Here is a 20,768-nt window from a genome sequence, read left to right on the forward strand (position 1 = left end):
AACGCACGTGATGATTGAGTAATGTAATCCCTAATACGTTTATTCTCGTTATCTTTATGATCGCTATTATGAGTATGGGATTTACTGTAAAAATAATTATATAAAAAAATGAAAGATCGCGACGTTTAACTCTATAGCTTCTTGATGCGATGCGAGGCCGTTATGATTGCCGAGTCGTTTAAATTGCATCACGTGCCGTGTAAAAAGGATCATCGACCATCGATCATATTTGTTGCAAGCAGTACGTCTAGTGAGAATTATTCACGACCGACTAAATTAAGTTTTTTTAGAGAATTTTTTTGTAAAAAGTTTTACCGTCGGAAAAGTTCATGGAGGTAAGGTGAAAAAATAAAAATTCGCATAAATTGAGGCGGAAAAAATTCAGTGAATTTTTTGTGTGAATAAAAATATCATTAACACCTTGTCGAAAAGGTGTTATTAAATAATGATTTATTGGCGGGTAATAAGAAGTGTTGTGACATGGATGCTGAGAGATTAAAAATCTGCCGGAAAAACATTCATTATTATTATTATATTGATAATAAATTTTTAAAATAATTAATTTCAAGCGTCTATCGTCACTTTAAGTCTCGAGTGAGAGGAGGTAGAGTCTACATGTTTTATTACATTAGTGTATTTTTACTGGCAGGTATTTTCATTCATAAAGTCTTACAGAGATCCTCGAGTGAAAGGTCAATGCAGGTCAATCAGATTGTTAATCATCTTGTCTGTTTTTATTAGATATATTTATTGCTAAATGATAATTAATTTCTATTTAAATTTTTATTTTAATCAAAATAATAAACGTCAAATTGAGAAAAAAAATTATTAAAATTTTTGAAAAAAAAATTTTTTAAGTTTCGGAATTTTTTTAGCTAAAAAAGTCAGTCAAGATTTAAAAATTAGACAGTCGTTGGTTGACTGCTGATCGACCAGGTGGTCTCTTCGAATCTTTGCAATAGTTTATCCATCGATTAAGCCACTACAACTCGACTACAACTTCAATTAAAGTTGAAGCTCTAGAACTGCATAGCTACGACGGGTCTGACGGATATCAAACCGTTGTACACTCTGAGAGGTTATTATTATCTAACCAATTGCTATTTAATCAATATACCTAAGTTAAAACCCGCAATAATCGATCCGATAATTTATTGAAATTGCAATACAAAATTATTATTAAAATTAGACATAGTTTTTTAAATTGATAACGTTGGATATTTTCTACAATCATTATCCTATGATAGTTGAAAATTTCCTGGAAATAAAATTTATTTCTTCGACAAAATTTCTCTTTAATATATTTAGATGTTAATACGGATAAATAAGGATATTATCGTTTTTTTTCCTCGCTTTTTTTTAATTTCAGTATCAAGTTTAATGTTTTTGTATCGAGATAATATAACGAGTTGTAATGCTAGTATTTCCTATAAAGAGTGACAAGATTTATTAGATAAATTACTGCGATACCTGATGATTATAAAAAATTAAAAAATTAGGTGTTATGTAAATCATTTCAAACCATTCCAGATCTAATAATTATCTCTTAGATGTTTATTACAGTTTTTATAAATTTTTTATCATGAAATCAGTTTATGTATTTGATGAGTTAATAAAGTCAATTATTTTAACAATTGATATTTCATATTTTTTAATAAATAGAATTTTTGCTATAAGAGTTTTTTTTCTCTGCATAAAATGTGAAGCTATATATTAACATATGAATGTATAAAGTGAATGGAAGCAGTCAATGATTGTTATTACAATAATTACAATCGATTGAATTTATTATCCAGCAGATCAAATGACATGTTTTACTATTAATTTAATACGACTTTATTCACACAATGTCACTTACAATTTATTTTAATTTAAAATATCACCATTCATATCTCTGATTCATCAATTTTTCCATCAATAATGTACTCTTATCATTTATTTATTTATTCATTCATTCATTGATCATCTTATTCAATAATATTTCACCGGCAAAACATATTCAGGTCAAACAAATTATTTTATTTGCGAAAATATAACGTCTGCGGTCTTCAAGAATGGGTTTTATGGTGCACGTCATAACGATCGCGGTTTGAGAATATGACATGACCACGCCGATCCCGATACTCCTGTCTATCAGTGTACCTTGCGGTTGCAAAAATTTTTATTTAATATATTCAACTGTCAATAATTCTTGGTAAACTGACACTCGCAACTGATTTCACGTGTCAAATTACCACTTTTACTTGCGTTAATTTAATTAAAATACACTGACTTGAACTCAATAAATTAATAAATTTTATATTATGACATTACCTCCTAAGTACTCTTAAATATGAGATATATATGTCCAATTGACGTTTTTATCATTCTTATGTTATTTTAAAAAACTGTCTACTCTTAAATTTATATATTATTCTAAGTATTTAATATCTTAAGATTATATTCAATGTCAGCAGTTAATAATTCTTATTATCATTACAAGCCATTTTAATTGTAATTTAATTATTTAAATAGAATGTAATTATAATTTATCAAAAAAATTGTTATTAATAAAATTCACGTTTATTCAAAATTTAAAATTAAAAAACAAAATTTTATTTTCAGCGAAATGTAAATAATTTGAAAATCTTTATTCATATGTAAAAAAATCTTAATAGATAATTTCAATTAATTTTTAATTTTTTAATTATGAATAATGATAATAATAATTTATACAGTTGGCATAGTTCCCTCTAGATCCTCGGAAGCGCTATAATTAGTTAGCCCTAATTTCTAGAGACATTTTCTATGAGACTAGACGTCGTCTAAAATCCTATGTAATCTGAGAATTTATATGGTACGCATGTGTAAATGTATATATAAGTAACTAAGATATATATATTCGAACGTCTACGTTTTACCACGGTACTTATGCATTTCATAAAAATATTTCTTCACTAGTACATGCTCTATATCGTTCTCTATATAAATTTATATGTATGGTTACATGTAGCTAGTAAATATATGCGTCTACATTATTATATTATATTATTATATTTTATTTCACACTATAATTTTGGATTATACCGAGCGCTATGACACCAATTTTCATAATACGATTACATAATTTAAACCCAAGCAATGAGCAGTAGTAAATTTAAAGTGTTCTTCATGTCGTGTTTTTTTAAGTATATAATAAATTATAATTATTATAAATTAAATATTTTTAGATAGTTAAGTAAAAAATAAAGAGGCGCATATAATCGGAAGATTTAATAGTTTGTGGATACAAAGGAGCATGCGGCCGGCCGGAAGTTTAAGCCGGAGATAAAAAATAATTTCTATCAGCGAACATATAAAGCATGCACGAGAATGCAGATAAGATAATCGATTCAAGATTGGAATCTTGCATGTGCCGAGGGAATTTTTTGTTTTTGTTTCTTTCCGCTGTTCTGCGTGCCGATCGCCCGGTCAACGGTACACCCAGACACAGATTCACCTGCAAGTTATCGATACTCCAAAACTTTCTGTTTTAAGTCTTTTTAAAACGTTATCCGCAATGTAATTCTAAAGACAAGAAAACATGACTGGGTAATTAAAAAAAATTACATACTTGCAATAATTAATTTAATAAAAGTGTACTTTTTTTTTTGTTAGCTTTTAAAAATTATTAAAGTTCATTAAATCGCGAATGATAAAGCCAATTGATAAATTTTTGAATTAATTTTCTGACAAGTAAATGTTCAAAGGATTCTTTTATATTATAAAAGAAAATGAAAAAAAAAAAAAAAAAAAATATGCTTAAATATATCTAAAGGGAATCGACAGGAAGGAAGTTAAGTTACGGACGATGATATCGCGATAATACGGAAGTTCAAAAGTGCCGGCTTGGCTTACAGCCATAGCGCATATTTATACTCAGCAACATTGCATGTGTGTCCTGCAAGTAGTATAACGTTTCTCTGTGTTCTACCTTTTCCCGATTTTACAAACTTTCATGATACGATGGATGACTTATTTTTTCTTATTTATTTATTCACCATCGTGTAAACACGCTCGTGATTTAACGATACTTACATGTACCTAAAAAAATATTTCTCATTTAATATGTAAAATATTCACCCGTTAATATTTAATTTGAAATAATGATAAATTTCTCTTAATAAAGTAAAATAAAATAGTTAATTAAATTTACGTAAGTAGACCGTAACGCGTGAATAATTTTACTGAGTTCATATATTGGTAATTAAAATATTCAATGGTATATCTTCTTTGATACTCTTAATATATACCTAACTAAATAACGTGTCAATATGACTAAACGTGTTTAACAGTAATTATATATATTTAGTAAAGTAATTTTATTTTTGCTCTATAGTCACGATTATATCTAAAAGTTGTTTTCATTATTAGTAATTAATTATTACCGGAAATTTTTTTAGATAAAAATAGTCGAGACATTTTATAAGTTTACGAGTGCATGAGTATAGTACAGAGATTGCAGGTGTACCTGGTAGTTAGCAAAAAAATTCCAGTGATTTCTCCCGAGGCATGTACGTGACAGTATGTCGCATTGATAGTAATTACACAATTAGTGTAATGTCAAATGTCAGTTAAGTGTACAGATCGTTGGAATCAATTATTGGCTGTATAAATAAACACACGATACAATTAAAGGTAATTGAAATTCTGCCACTACACGGACTTTAATTAATATTGAGTTCATACAATTGCTATTAACGAGATGATTTATAGCATAATTATTATTTTATAAGTATCACTTTATGATTCCCTCAGGATATTTTTACTAGACGGATGACTGAGGCGGTAATTATTATGATTGATCAACTATTAAGTGATAATATAATGTGAACATATAATATTATTATAATATATAAGGGCGGTAATTGTTGGCAAATATTTCACCGTATAAATAAATAAAATGGAGGATTGTTTACGATTATTTTTTACGCCCACGTATTGAGATCTCCTTGGTGGAAATTTAAAACGCATGATTACCGATTTTCGCGCTCAGACACGCGTACATGATATTTACTCAAAGCCAGTCATTGTATTGTGTGCATTGAAAAATAAAAGTGAACCATTGATTTTAATTTATTAAATAAACATTTAATCTAGTTTTATTTTAACATCTAAAACTTTTAGATCAATTGAAACTGTAAAATACAAGATAAAATTTTGATTATTTTTTAGGAAGTTCATTTTGACCTACATTATTTTTTTTTCTATTTTAATATCTGAGTTATTGTGGAGATAAATATTTACTTAGTATCTAAAAAGTATTTAAAAAAAGGTTAATAATCGGAAGTTTTTTATTTATGGCCTCATTATTCTCTCTTCCTGCTACTGTGACTTGAGGAATTTTTAAATATTATTTATTACTTTACTTAGATAACAAAATTTTTCTATGATATTAAATAATATTTTTAAGAATTTTTTTTATTTATGTTATAAAATTATATCATTTTCTTAGATAAAAAGTAGTTCTCAGTTTATCTGGGATTTCTTAGGTTGTTTTTTAAATAGATGACACATTAAGTTGTATTTTTAATAAAGCTCACGTTTTTACGTTAGTAATCAGTTGGAAAATATACGATTATCCATTGAATCATCGCAGAGATAACGTTTGCTAGTTAAAAATACTCTAAAAATAGTTATGTTGTCGAAGGTAACAAACATTAGACAATTTCTTAATTTTAATCAATGATTTTTCATAAAAATCTAAGACAAAATTTTTCATTTATAATTCAAAAATTGTCCAATGTCTGTCATAGTATTAGTTCATCCTCATTAATTATAAAGTACCGGACAATAAAATTTTTTCAAAAAAATCAATACATAAAAAAATTTCTTCCTACATATTAATTTTTACAATAAATTTTTTTTTATGATAACAATTCGTAAAAGCAAAAAAAAAAATATTAAGATGTCTGGCGGAATATATTAAAAATCACTATCATTGATAGCATAGACAATACAACGAACTGTGCGAGGAGAATTAAAAATAAAACCTACCATACATTAATCCTCGCCATTTTTTCGCGGGTTCCTGATACCTGTTAACAGGAAGTACGATCTTCGGGGGCGATTTACAGGGCTTATATACAACCATACATCTAACACATTTTCTCTTAGTGGGCGTCGAAGTCGCCGGCTTAATGTGGACGTAGGCCATAGGCTGTTGTTTAACTGTCAACCGCGAAGTCGTGTAACCCACGTACTTAGAGTACCTCTTAAACCGTTCTCTATCTTCATCCCCAAGACTGAGATTACTCCTGGTGGATTCACCTCCGTACCAGCCACTGCTCCAGGGCAATTTATCTCTTCGGTACAAAGTAACCCAGTCGCTGCGGTTTTTATCCCGCGGGACGTGACCCCGCTGATGGAAATTTTGAGGTAGCTCCGACACCTTCGGTTCATCATCTCCGTGACCGTAACTATCATGATAGAACTGTTTTCCCTGATTGTTAAGGTAGTGATTATGTCGGTGCCGATTTGCCGCCACTGTTGAGGCGCTATAATTCAGAAGAAGACTAGTCACTCCAAGGGCCAGGACGCCCCGGGTCCAGAGTGTCCAACAACTTCCAAAGTACATCTCGCTACCCCATAATTATTTTTTACTCTACATAATAATGATATGGAGACAATAATTTTAATTTATTAATCGCAATAACAACCGACACTAATGCACTAACCAATAAATTTTTCGCACAATCAAATTCATTGTCGCTTTTGCAAAACCTCGAACCAAATTTTTTTTAAACAACAACAAAAATAACAAACAATAACCAATAGAAGTGAAAGAACCTACTGGTAACGCGGCTCGCGAGATACTGGCATGCTACCATTAGCTTTGGGCTTTGCGCTCCTTCCAACTCCATCTCTTCTTCTTCTTCTTCGGTTGCTGTCGTTCAGTTGTACGGTTTAGATGTGTCTCGTATCGTTCGTATCGTATCCTACAGTACTATTATATGTTTTATATATATGCTGACTTTATATCGTTACTATTATGTGTGTTAGTGATCACACAGGTATGTAGTAGTGTAGGTAGACGTATGGATGTACGAATATATGTATTATATATTAAATATGTTATCCCTTTATTCCAGATGGCCAAGTATACACAGAATGTTAATCATTTTAATTCTCTCTTTTATTACTTACTACTCTCTAATTTTTTATTTTTAATATAAATACTTTTCTCACTTTAAATCACTCTACCCTACACCTGGGCCCAGTGTACGCCTTAGACACGTGGGTGTGATATTAACTCCAAGGTAATCCATATATATTCTTTTCCCTTTTTTATGTATCACTTGACTAGATATTAATATTGATCGATTGATTACATTATTTATTCATACCTTCGCATTAAGTAATCATGTTTCTTGGGGTTTATTTTTATTTATTGGGGTTTCTTTTTTGTGAGACGATTGATTAGATATTTTTTGAGGAAAGCCACTCTCTAGTCGAATTAGAAGTAGATCTCTCAGAGCAATTGATAAAGTTAGAACAAATGTAATAGTAGAATTTTTCAAATAGATAAAAAAAATGGTAATTTTTTTAAATTAAGAAAACTTAAATTTTACAGAGAAAAAAATAATTCTTGACTCAAGAAAATATTTATAAAGAAAGTTTTGATCTTCCTTATTGATTTTCCTTATAAATATTTTTTTTTTCTGCACATTTGATAGAGATATTAATTAATTAATTAAAAAAATTTCATCCTGTTTTTAAAAAAATTTTCTATTAAGGATAATTAATAGAGATATATTATGATAATATTGATAAATTCAGTGTTAAGTATTAAAATATTTAAGTGGATATTTATCGTGTGTTAATTGCACGTGCGCGAACACACCCGATATCCTGGAATTCATTTCCGGCAGACGCGGCATAACGGCCTCTGTACATTGCAGGACACTAATTTATGTTACCTCTGTTTTATGTTACAAGTACACATATGTGTATAAATCTATATACGTAGTGTCGCAAGTGAGTTGACTTTGACTGGTGTTTTATTTAGTATGCAAGCAGCAACGCAGAAGCGCTTTGAGTGCGGTCATGTTACCTGTCAACAGCTTTCTCACTATGTGGATTCAATATTCATCATATTCGGTGGAAAAATTATAATTTCCCGTAAACCTGTTTCTCACGTGTTTTTTAAAATAATTTTCAAGAGCAAAAGCTATTTTTTTATTTTCGGATTAAATTTTTGTTTTACGGCCTTTAAATTTCGCATAAGTAAAGCTAATATTGTATTGGACATTGTGTACGTAAAAAAATTACTTTGGACAAAGATTAAAGCGACCGACACCGCAAATAGTCCTTAATGTGCTAAAAAAATCGAAGAGTCTGCAGAGAAGAGTAAGAGTGATCTGGCGAATTGCGACAGGCGCCGTCTGAAAAAAATATCGCGAATCAGCGGAGTATTTTTAAATAATTCATACTTTAAATGCGCTGATAAAAGTTCTATCTCGCGATAAGCAATCACCAATTTGTTTGGTAGGATAAATATTGACATTATTTATTTATATTTATATTTGTATTTTATCATCGAAATTTTAATAGAGAATAGAGTGAGCGATGCCGGTTTTTATTATCTCTTTCAATTGACTCGATCTCTGTCTGAAAATCTCTTAGTAGCGGCTTGTTAATAATCGTAAAAGTTGAGGCTATTTAATTTGGAGGATAGAGAGGTGATTGATATCCAAAAATCCATAAATCAACAGGCAGTATAGTAGCTAAAGCTATTTACAATTTTATTATCTTGAGAACAAGGATATTTATGTTATCAGAGCCATTTACATAAATTTACTTGAGTCGTAAAATTTTTACATGTTCAAGTATTTTTTATATTTCAATATTTTATTAAGGTGTATCATTTCAAAATAAATTTAAACAATTTGATTTTCTAATGAAATATTAAAAAAATTTTATTAAAAAAAAATTATCAATCCATTTTTAGAATAAAAAGTTATTTACTTTTTTTTTTGAGTGAATTTCCAACAATAAAATAAAAAAAAAAATTTTCTCAAATTGAGTTCAAAGATACAAACAATGTTTCAGTGATTTAGATGCTATGTTTAAAAAAAATGAAACATGACAAGTTTATTGTGTTTGTTATTGAAGTAGTGGCCAATATGATACCTTCATATATTATGTATATTCATGTATGTTTGTATATGCAGCGTAAGGTCGGCGAGTCATCGAAAGCAGGTCCTGCAAGCTAAAGCCAGTCAAGTCAGTCCAGGTGATACTTTCTCGTGGACCTCATATGGAGCGACATGAAGACGCGTTTAGTGGCATAACAATTTTTTTATTTATCCATTACAGACATCTCACATTTTTATTTTTTCATGCAATATCAATCCCTCGGTTTCCGTCCTGTCCCTTTACTCGCCGATAATTTTCTTAAAACCCGTGTTTACACGCAACATCATTATCACCGTGAAAGATTAAGCTCTCGTGTTACTATACTATACTTTTAGTTGTTTCATTTTAAACCACCTGCTTCCTGTTGTGTCTCGTTTGGACAACTTAAAAGCTTTGATACGTACCCTACATTTTAAATATTTATTTTTTCACTCTAACTTTTAACTTGCTTCAAATTCAACAGACATTGTAATTTATGTCACGTAATTGGATTGTCACGAAAAATTTCATGTTTTATGGTTTGCTCAATTTTTTTTTCATTGGAAACAATTTTCAGCTCGGATTTAACAAAAAGTCATCAATTTTTTTTTGTTAGTGCCATCAGTTTTTTTTTTTCATGACTAATATTAATCAGTCTTAAAAATTCCGAGAAAAAAAACTTAATAAATATTTAAACTAAAACCATTTTTAAAAATTATCAAAGACATTCAAATTAGTCTTGGTCATAAATGAGTACATGAAAGGATGTTAGTGATACAAACTAGTAATTTTCACATTAGAAAACTTTGTCAATAAAAATGACTAAGTGTCGCTAAGTAAGAAAATGTATTTTATATTTATATTCAATGAAAATAATTATTGACAAATAGAGATTTTAATTTTCTAACTCATAACAATTAATAAATATTTTAAATAATTAACTTTAATAGTTATTATTATTACTTATTACTATTGATGAATAAATAAACGATTATATTATTAATAAAATTTATACCACAACGATAAAATTTAACATTAAATATAAACAAGTATTATTATGATTGACTTAAATATTTATACACAGAAGATTATTAATACGTTACTCGCCTACGCACTAATATAAGTACTTGATGTAAAATCTCACCTCGAGTATCGACTTATAGCTCGAGTAATTACGCCCTTAGGTCCGTGCGTAGTTTAGTGTGGTGTAGTTATTATTAACAGAAACGTTTGCATGAATTAGGGCTCCATAAAATCTCCACAAGTGACACAACACTATTCAATGGGTTATAGTAGTTTCCAATGCGCTCTTAAACCCATTATCATATCCCGGACATATTCTTATAAATACGACGACATAATGCCCGTAATTCTTGTTTTTAGAAATAAAAAAGGTCTGTTGCCAGAGAGAGGCTTTGAATAAAATTTCGAGATGTGTTAAACCAGGAAAAATGGTAAAATACTACAGCTGTATATTATTAAAATATATATGTACAATAGCATTATACAGTATATGTTCAAAATAATATATAAAAAAGTTTCTAGCTGAATAGAAAATAAATTCGTGCGCTTCATAGCTCAAACATTTCGTGGACTAATTATGCATAATCGTGATCGGTGAATCTTGCTCACGAGATTTAAAGTTTATGTTAATGATGTGCTTATAGGAGATAGTGTACGGTGTATAGTATTTATAAATATAAATCTATATATCACATAAAAATAAGAATCTATAGATATATTGTTGCTATTTAATATCCTTATTTTGTGTATATTTTCATGGTTTACTGCAGGTATATTATTATTTATTACAAAATATGAATCCCTTTATAATGAGCAGAGCAAACACTCGGGGATGGATTTTTTTTTAACCTTGAATATATAAAATAGTATAACAAAAATAGAGTTATCCGAAACATCTAATTCACAGCAATTTCATAAGCTATTTTATAAACACCTGAATTAAATAGTGCAATTATAGAATACCCAACACTTTTTTGATTCTCTCATCTTGGGGAGATAAAATAACATAATTTTTGGTTTATAAAAAAATCTAAACTATAAAAATTAAAATTTCTGAGAATTTTTTCATTAAAAATAATTCGAAAAAATTAGCTCATTTTTTTATTAAAAATTAATAATTAATAACGTCAATGGGTTATGCATAAGTCAATGCAAATGTAATGACAGAGAATGTGATTAAGTACCGGCGTGGTTTGTAGAACAGAATAAGAAATGTTACGTTACGTTTTATTTCATGAACGAGTGTCGCATGAAGAATGACTCAATACAGGTATCGTATGTATGAATGGTACACAGTATGGACAGACGTGTTCATACGTACATATATGGTGCATATGTGTGTACATATATGTATATCCAGCACAGAGGAAGATGAAGAGTCAGGATTGCCGATGGCGATTACTCAGACCACCCAGGAGGTGATTGCCACGGTGAAGATACATCTGACTGTACTCTTAAAATACTCCATATATATGTATAATGTATATATATTATATATATACACATTAATGTTCTGTATGGCAGTATCTGTATGGCTATATGGTGCTCGGTTTTCTGCTTCTATCGACATTCCTAGATCATGAACCGACAGCCAACAACCGTGAACTAATAATGGCCAGATGCTTACAGACAAGTTTATACTCAATAAAATAATAAATAAAAATTCACGAGATTTATGGATTCGTTTTTAGTACTTGGTTTTTAAATCATTTATAATAATCTCTAAAGGTGGTACAAGAAAATTAAAGCATAGAGAATTTAAATTTAAATTTCAAGGCACATGACAGCATTTAAAAATTTTTCGGTGAAAAATTGATATTGTTTTGGAATATTAAAAATTAATCAATTTAATTTTGTTCGTGGCTCCTATAATTTTATTCGAGGCGGCGGAATAAAAGTAACAGAAAATACCACAAGCCACGGATGTAATTCATTAACAATTGTTATGGTTACCAAGTTAATTACCGTGGTAATTTTGATTAATGACAACGTTTAACAGCTTTTAATAATGGCCAGTAAAGTTAATTAAGTCGTAACAAAAAATGTGTCATAAGGAACTTTAAAGATTTTACCGAGAAGAAGTCTAAGTCTACCTTTCGATTTTCTCGCGCGTTTCTCAATGCCTGGGTCTGTTATATCAAGGCGCTAAAATTGCGGGGATAGGGATGTAATGTGGGATTAGATTTAGTATACAGCAGTAATTTCACGTGTTCTGTGTGTACTTGTACTGGTTTGGGTTTGGGCTCGGCTTTACTTCGTTAAGAAAGAGTCGGGGTTTGTTGGCAGTTTTTATAGTACAGTTTCAAAAAAAGTAACTCGTCAGCTACTTGATATACGCCTTTAGCCTGGAGCTCAATTTCAGAGTCACTAGTTGGTACCGATGTTGATATACCGATCAGTGATCATTGATCACTTGCGGACTGAGTAAAAGACTGTTGTAAATAGTATAAATAGTATTGACTCGAGAAATGAGTGGGTGGAAAATATTTTTCCTTCCGGCTCAACTTTTGCGAATGGCACTGGTGCGTGTATGTTACCTCCCGGTAAATTACCGTCGAGTGGAAGGTTGCGTGGGCAGGTGTATGTTGTATTGTATCGTGAAATATTGAATGGAAATAGTAGTCGATTACATATATATGTATAAGTATAAATATAAATATACGTGTAAATTTTTAATAAAAAATAATTAATTTAAAAGAGGTTGGCAATGGCCTGGTCGGCTCGGTGCTCGCTTTTCGAAAGAGTGGGACCCGGGTTCGATCCCAGCACGCACCACTATTTTTCAGTGATTATAATTAAAAATATGTGCGTTACGTTACGTTGCCAGCCTCTGGAAGTGGCAGAGATAGCCGGGCGGCACACGTCTCACTTGGGTGATCACACATTTTAAGCAACAACTTGAATGGGTGACCACTCTAGTCAGCGTTGGCTAGCGCGAGGGATCTCTGCACACTAGGAGAGGGGCCTAATGCTTCAGTGGTCGATAAAGAAGAGTTTCTTATCAATCACTGTAGACTTAACCCAGCTCCGACTGTACTAACATGGGTTTTCTCTGTGGTTTTCCCATGTTACTGTTCCAATAGCCGAGTGGTGAGGATCAGGGCAAATGCGGTACAGAAGGCACAAGTCGGTCCATAGCCGCAATGATAAGGCAGAGTTAACTAAGCAGAATGATAAGGCTTAGGATGTAAAAGGGCGTTATTACGCCTGTACACTAGAAATCCGTATATAAATAATAATTAATTTAAAAGTATAGCATATTTTTGGTAGATTTATAATAATTAAAGTTACTAATTTTGATGTATTTTTTATTCTTAACATTTCATTAATTGAAAATTTTATTTATTTAGTTTTTTCAAAGAATTAGTTTAAGAAATTTAATTTTACTTGAAGATGACTATCAAGAGTTTTAATAAAAATATTTAAGTTTGAAAAGGACTATAGAAATTGTTTTTTATAGTAAATATATGATTGGTATTTTATTTATCTTTTATCTGCTAATCTTCAGGTGAGCAATACGCAGTATTGCGAATGGTAATATACAATCGTATAATTTGTTGCGATAAATCATCGAGATAAACGAATCAATCGATTAATGTGACACTAAAATATTTAAATTCATTAAATAAAATTGTTATTTTTTTTTTGTCTATTCTAGGTACTGTAAATGTTTACTTATAAACTTTCGGTATCAAATTTCTGAGGCGTGGGTTAAAAATAAAAAAAAAAACAGAACTATTACTTATCTCTTTCACAATCACCAAAAAATCTAACGGAGCATCTAAGACAAATTTGTTTTAGTAAAAAAAAATTTCACGCACTAAATTGGCCTTCCTAAAGTAATTTTTTTCACTTACATTAATATAAGTCAAGGTCGAAAAAAAGAGAAGACTCCGGGTACAAAAAGTGAAAGAGAAAAATCAGCTTGTCATTAAGACGATATTTGAAACAATGTGCCGGTTGGACCGTGACAAATTGCAGAGATCCTCACACACGTATATTACGATTTCATTTACATCCATACATGCTGAACAAAGTATAAATCCAAACTTATATCGTGAGTATATATAATATTTATAAATCATATCGAGTAGCACGTTACTTTATATACCTACCTATCTTTTTAAATTTTTTTATCGCTTTTTTATTCTGAGATTTAATGAGTGTTTCAACAAAATTTACAAATTAAAAATTTTTTAAAACTGAAGTACACCAGGGCCGATAAATCCCCGTTATATTCCACCGTCAATTTATAATTTTTCACAGGGTAATACTGCTTTGAGTAAAGAAAAAAAAAGAAAGAATAAAAAAATTACAGGGGTGTAATGTCAAGTACTTTTTCCCGCGATTTAAGAATCTTGTAATGTAAATTTTGAAATATTTATAACTATATTTAAACATACATACATGTGTAGTATGTACTACCCAGCAAAATATGCATCTAGCAATATGTATCTATATAAGTGTGTATGTTTATATTTATATTTATTTATTTATTTATCTATATAGATAGTTGTTGAACTGCATGGGGTCAACGGGGTGTTAGTTTGCCGTGTTCTCAATATAATACGTGTGTATTTTCTCACGTCTGAATTTCTCGGTGCGACTAAGCACACGTGGTGGTGGATTATGCGTCAAACCGGATTGCGTACGCATTACATTGCGCTACTCGCATCCCATAGAATCTTCCATTCTGCAATATAATACACATAACACATAACACCCGACTCGACTGCTGGACAAGCGATTCCCCGTCAAGAAAATTTTATTCTCGTTATTTTCTCGAGCTTACAAATTAATGATCTTCATTTATTATTTAATCCCTAATCTTTTACGATGCCATTTTTTAACAATTAACTTAATCTTCAAAGATAAATAAACTTCTTAAAGTAATTAAAATTCCAGAAAATTATAATTTATTGCAAGAGCTTTAGGTTTCAGCTATTTTTTTGGAATTATAAATGAAAATTAAAACGCGAAGTACTCGTGTTCAATTTCCGGCGATAGTAAATTAAAAAATTGATAATTCCTTTAAATTACAAACTTCTGACTGATTTATTTGATATTTTTAGTGTAAAAAATAAAGGACTTTTGTCCAATTACACAATAGTGAGTCCGACCGTTAGTTTATATGAGCAGATAACAAAAAATAATGATTTAAGACGAATTTACTCAAGCGAATCTTCCAATTTTGCTTTAAACGTCTCAGCAAACAAGAACATGAATTAGCGTTAGTAAAAGCTCTCTCAGTATCAGCTGACTGGACGATCGTTTTAAAATTACGGCTGATCGTAAATTTAAAAATAAAAAAGCAAGCGCCATCGGGAGAATATTCTTAGGCACCTGGCATGCTCTTGTTGCTGGTCTTGCTGGAAAGCGACTCAGGTTGTACGTAAAGGGGTACACTCTATACAATATAAAATAGTATCTATATTGTAAAGTACCTGCTCGAATAAGTACCATGGTACTGCAGTTATAATTTCAATTCTGCTCGATAGAATTTAAAACTAGAATAGTATAGTGGAGGATAAATATATGACAGCAGGTTGGGTATTTATATCGGGTATGAGCTCAAGATTTACATTATCGGCGTTAGATTATTTAAGCGGTAGGTTGACAATTCAAAATAAATAAATAAGTAAATAAGTAATGCCTGAAATAATAATTCCTGGGAATCGAGAAGCTGAGGGTGGAAACAGTAGTTGTATTGTTGATAGGAGGTTGAGCAATGTGTAATATGAGTCGTTAAATATATAAACATTGAATTCCTTAACTCGGTGGACGGTGTAATGCAAGAAGATGGAGGCAGTACAGGACAGGAGTTTAACCAGCTATATTTTGTCTATAATCCTAGAGTACATAAACACACTTAATATGATAACCGTTAGTGCTGAGACGTTAAGCCTTGTTTATTAATCGTTATATTAGTGCGCAACATGTCATTCTAGTTCGCGGAGCATACTATACGACTTCTGAACACTCCAGACATCGGCATTAATGTTGATTCATAATAATTAATAATGTAGTCTCTATTTTATGCAGGAAAATTTTCAACGATAAATTAAGCTGTTAAATCTTAATTAAGTTTCGCAGTTATTCATAATTAAAAGCTCTGTAACCTAACTAGAATACTTTTTTTTTATCTGAGTTGGAGAAAAACAGAATTAAAAAGAAATGATATCCGTGAAAAATTTTTATGATACAGCCTAATATAAAAATTAACAAAATCAGATCACATATGGCCATGTCAGAAATTTCTTTCAGGGTTAAATTAATTTTTATCCATACAAAATTTTTTAAATTGAAATTTTTAGGATAATTTTCACGGGATTTTATGTATATAACGGTTCAATATGATTAAATAAAAATTTCCCATTTTTTGAGACTTGATTTTTACATACTAGATTGTTATCAGCCTTCTTAAAGGTGTTTGATATTAAAAAAAAAAAAATAAACCTTCTTACTTAACCCATTTCTGAAAAAAAAAAAAAAGAAAAATAAAGAAATATTTAGAGATGATCGAGGAGTTGCACACGTTGTTCTCTTACAAGATGGCTAGCCTCCCTCAGCAGCTTCATATATCTCCGTTATCTTGATCAAAGCACACGAGGTACTTAGATATGCGCTGGGTAGTTGTCTAGTCAGTAACTCTAGTTGGATTATTCTAAAATACTCGAGTCTATTATTCATTGAATATAATCTCGTAAAAAATAGTGTTCCAAGTATCGTATCTAATCACATCACAAATTACAGAGTTCTCAATCCTCATCGCGATTATTTGCCGAGCAATAATTTACTCAAATGATAATTGAATAGAAAGCTTAAAGACTTCGAAAGCTTATAAACAATTTATTGAGCGACAGTTGATTTCATTTAAAAATAATTTATTATCTAATGGAGTGCGGCGTGATCAATGATTTCATTTATCGTCGACGGTTGACATTACTTAATAAAATCGATTGCCGGGATAGGAGACGAGGTATGCGAGTTGAGGTATACATCAGTGGGCAGAGACCAGACTCTGGCTAAGACTGAGACCAGATGACCGATCACATTCATATAGATAAAATAAAATGCACATACGTGATACGTGCATGAGTCGATGGTATCTAAGCACTTGTTTCATTGTATCCATTTCTATCCGAGGTTCCTGAGCATTGTATCGGTATGCATCGTGCGACATCGTCTTTAAAAATAAGGACCCGAGATAAAGACGGAAAAGACTCCCCATCACATCGATATCCACGAGAATGGTTGTTAAGTGCTGGTGAGGTTACCAGGACTGTTTATGGGAGCTTTTAAATTGTTTTATTGCATACGACGTACAACTTTGTCGGCAACTCAAGACTTTGTCCCAGTCTGTGGCTTGGATATATAATATGTGTCTTTTATTCCAGTCCACGTCCTCCATCCACCACACGTCCAACTCCTCGGTCTCGTCTTCCTATACAATACCTATCCTATCCTGATGCCTCGAGAAATCTCTTCCGGTTGGAACTACTATACATTGCTATGATACCCTTCACTTCGCCAGCCAGACTTACAGCTTAAATTATTGACCTGTTCATCTTCACTATCGTGCATTTTATTTAAGTCTTGATTCATGACTTAATCCGCTATTTATGCTCGGATTTTTTCACTTTAGCCAGTTATTATTTCGCTATAAATTAAACTTCATTTCTCTAATTATTGATATCGTATTTATGGCGTGGAAAAATTTTATAAAGGCTTGAGAACCTGAGATCTGAGGTCAAAAATTGTTTGATAAGATTTTTAATGTTTAATGTTCACAATTAACAAAAAATTTAATTTAACTGATCGGTAATTGATTAAAATTATTGGAACTTCAATCGATAAAATATCTCTGCAAGTGATTAAAAAATTTTAAGATAACAAAAAATTATAAATAAAATTAGCTTTATAATTAAATATTTGCTATTTTATCTTCCATCTTTCGAATAAAGATGTACTTTAATAATAAAGAAAAAAAAAAAGATAAATATAAAATCAGCCCACACGTAAAACCGTCTAGGATTTGAGATTAGGATGAGGTAATGACTCGCTGGAAAAAAAAATAATAAACTTGACTTGTAAGTCTATCTGATAGCGGTTGCATCATTAACGAGTGGTACGTGCTTTCAGCCGAGACAAAAGACGCGGTAACTCAACTGCCTGGCAATCAAACCTCGGGAATCTTGGAAATATATGTGGATATTTATACGTATTAATTTGATAACGCTTTCCGGTACTTTAACTCATTTATAATACATAATGTCCATATCTTTATATAATTAAATAGACTGTTATCAATCCATTACGGTTTTTTTCCCCCACAGATTATTATAAATATTATTAATTTCAATTCGCCAATTATATGACGGAAATATAAAAAATAAAGTGGGATTTTTTTTACTATTGAATAAAAAAATGAAAAATGCATACATTCTAATGTGACATTCAACAGTGTAGTATATATTTATATATATACACATATATTGGATCGGTTTTTGGACGTGCGATCGAATTGTCGAACGTCCAAGTTTCACAAAACTACATTCCGGTGACTCGGTGAGTTTTTGTCTTCCACACACATCACCAGTTTTGTGTTTTGTTATTTTACTACACATATATATACCGATAATACTGTACTTGGCGATCCGACACAAGACACAGCGACTAGTGTAAGAATGGATACACTTATATATAAGTATAAGTGTATAGAAGAGATACAACGGGATGAAAAGTAGTGGATCTTCTTCTCCTTCGTCCTGGACATCAGGATCTTGCCACCGTATGCCCGTACTGGGTTTATCGCCATTTGCCGATCGTTTTCTCTATACCAACGTTTACTTCTACCAGCATTTATATTCACAATAAAACTTTTTAACTCACGATAAAATTATTAAACTCATGTTATCCTCACGCTAAAATATTTTATTTAAATTTTAAATTATAAATCATTTAATTTATTTTTATTTAATTGACTTGAATGATTTTTTTTAATAAAAATTATCTTAAATTTATAATTTAATTTTTGTTTAAGTCAAAATTTGGATTAATTGAAATAATTTTAAAGTTAAAATAAAAGTTAAATAATTTACCGACAATTGAACATTTAAATAAAGTATTTTAAGCTCAATATAAAAACCGCTAGAACTTTAAGATTATTATTATTATTCCTCGATCGGTTAAAAATTGCATCGGCGTATCGATAAACGCAACTTTTTACGATATCAGCAAAAAATAAAATTCAGTACTGTATAAATATGTAATAAAAATATTTAATCTAAGACAAGATCCAGGAGACTTTCCCACCGTTTTATCCACGCATCTCCGGAATCTCGGGTAGATTGGATCACACGAGACTTATTCTGATATATCACGTGCTCCGACTGATTTTATATCTCCATCTCTATCTAGATCTCTTGCTCTCTTCAAGTCTTCGGGCTGTCCACCTACGCTCCACTCGATCTTGATCGCCGCGAATAAAGCGCTCGAGTTTATATCCATCCAGTATAAGTATAAGACTCCAGTACAAATGCGTTACGTAGTTATACCCAGACTATTTGGAAAAGTATCGATCCAGACAATTTAAACTCGCTACGCAATCGCTTTAATTTATATTCCTTCAAATACAAGATAATAAATCCGGAATTTTTACTGTCGTCATTCTATTCTGCTCATTAATAAATAATTTTTTTTTTAGATAAATATTTAATAAATGAAATGATTAATTACACTCATTACTGTTACTATTGAATACAATAAATTTAGTTTGCTTGTAAATAAATAAATAAATTTATTAATTAAATCCGACTTGAACTGTCACTTAAAATAATTTCATGAATGTTTTACTTTAAACATGTGTTTCATTTTTAAAACATGACGTTTAATGTATAAAATGTAAAAAAATTATTTTGTATAAGATTTGTGGTGTAATAAATATTTAAAAAAAATTTATAGTCATTAATTATTATTAAAAAAATAAAATAAAAATATTTGGTATTAAATAACTGAAAGAGTGAGTCATTAAAGCAGAATCTAATGGTGGATCCGTAATATATAGAGACCGGCTGCAATATATTTAATACAGACTACACGTGGGATGGCATGAGTATATAACGGATCGATCATTCAGAGGTGAGAATAAGAAGGTGAAAAGCCACAGGACCATCTTAGTCTCAACTTGCGGAGAAGCTGCTAGTGAGCTTAAGAGCAGAACTTCTTGCTCTGTAGGAGGTTCATTAACATCTCAAACAAGTCATGAGTTAGTCTACTAGACATTAAGCAGCATCACTTCTTCCGTCACTTAACTCCTTTCATCTTCGTCCTCATCACTGCACTTTATCTCTGGTTTTATTTTTTCACCCACATTCTGCACTACATCTAAAGACTCCTATATTCTATACAGACTACAGACGCGTGTCTCAGATTCATTAATGAACTCGTTCTACTTGCAGGTATTATTTTAACCCATAAGAATGTTAATAATAATAATAATAATAATAATAATGTGGTGATATAGTAATCAATAGTAGTTGGTAGAGGTAATGGTTTAATATCTGGACGTATTGAGTTGAATTGAATGACCGGAGAGTAAATAAAAATAA

General features: G+C 30.6%; 1 protein-coding gene across 1 annotated transcript in view; it reads right to left on the reverse strand.

Moving 5' to 3' along the window:
- The window catches only part of LOC123267014 (laminin subunit alpha-1), an 86,139-nt gene that overhangs the window by 18,800 nt on the left and 46,571 nt on the right, over positions 1–20,768 (reverse strand). The gene's annotated exons all lie outside the window — the stretch shown is intronic.

Source organism: Cotesia glomerata, linkage group LG1, assembly GCF_020080835.1.
Source record: "Cotesia glomerata isolate CgM1 linkage group LG1, MPM_Cglom_v2.3, whole genome shotgun sequence".
Taxonomy (NCBI): domain Eukaryota; kingdom Metazoa; phylum Arthropoda; class Insecta; order Hymenoptera; family Braconidae; genus Cotesia; species Cotesia glomerata.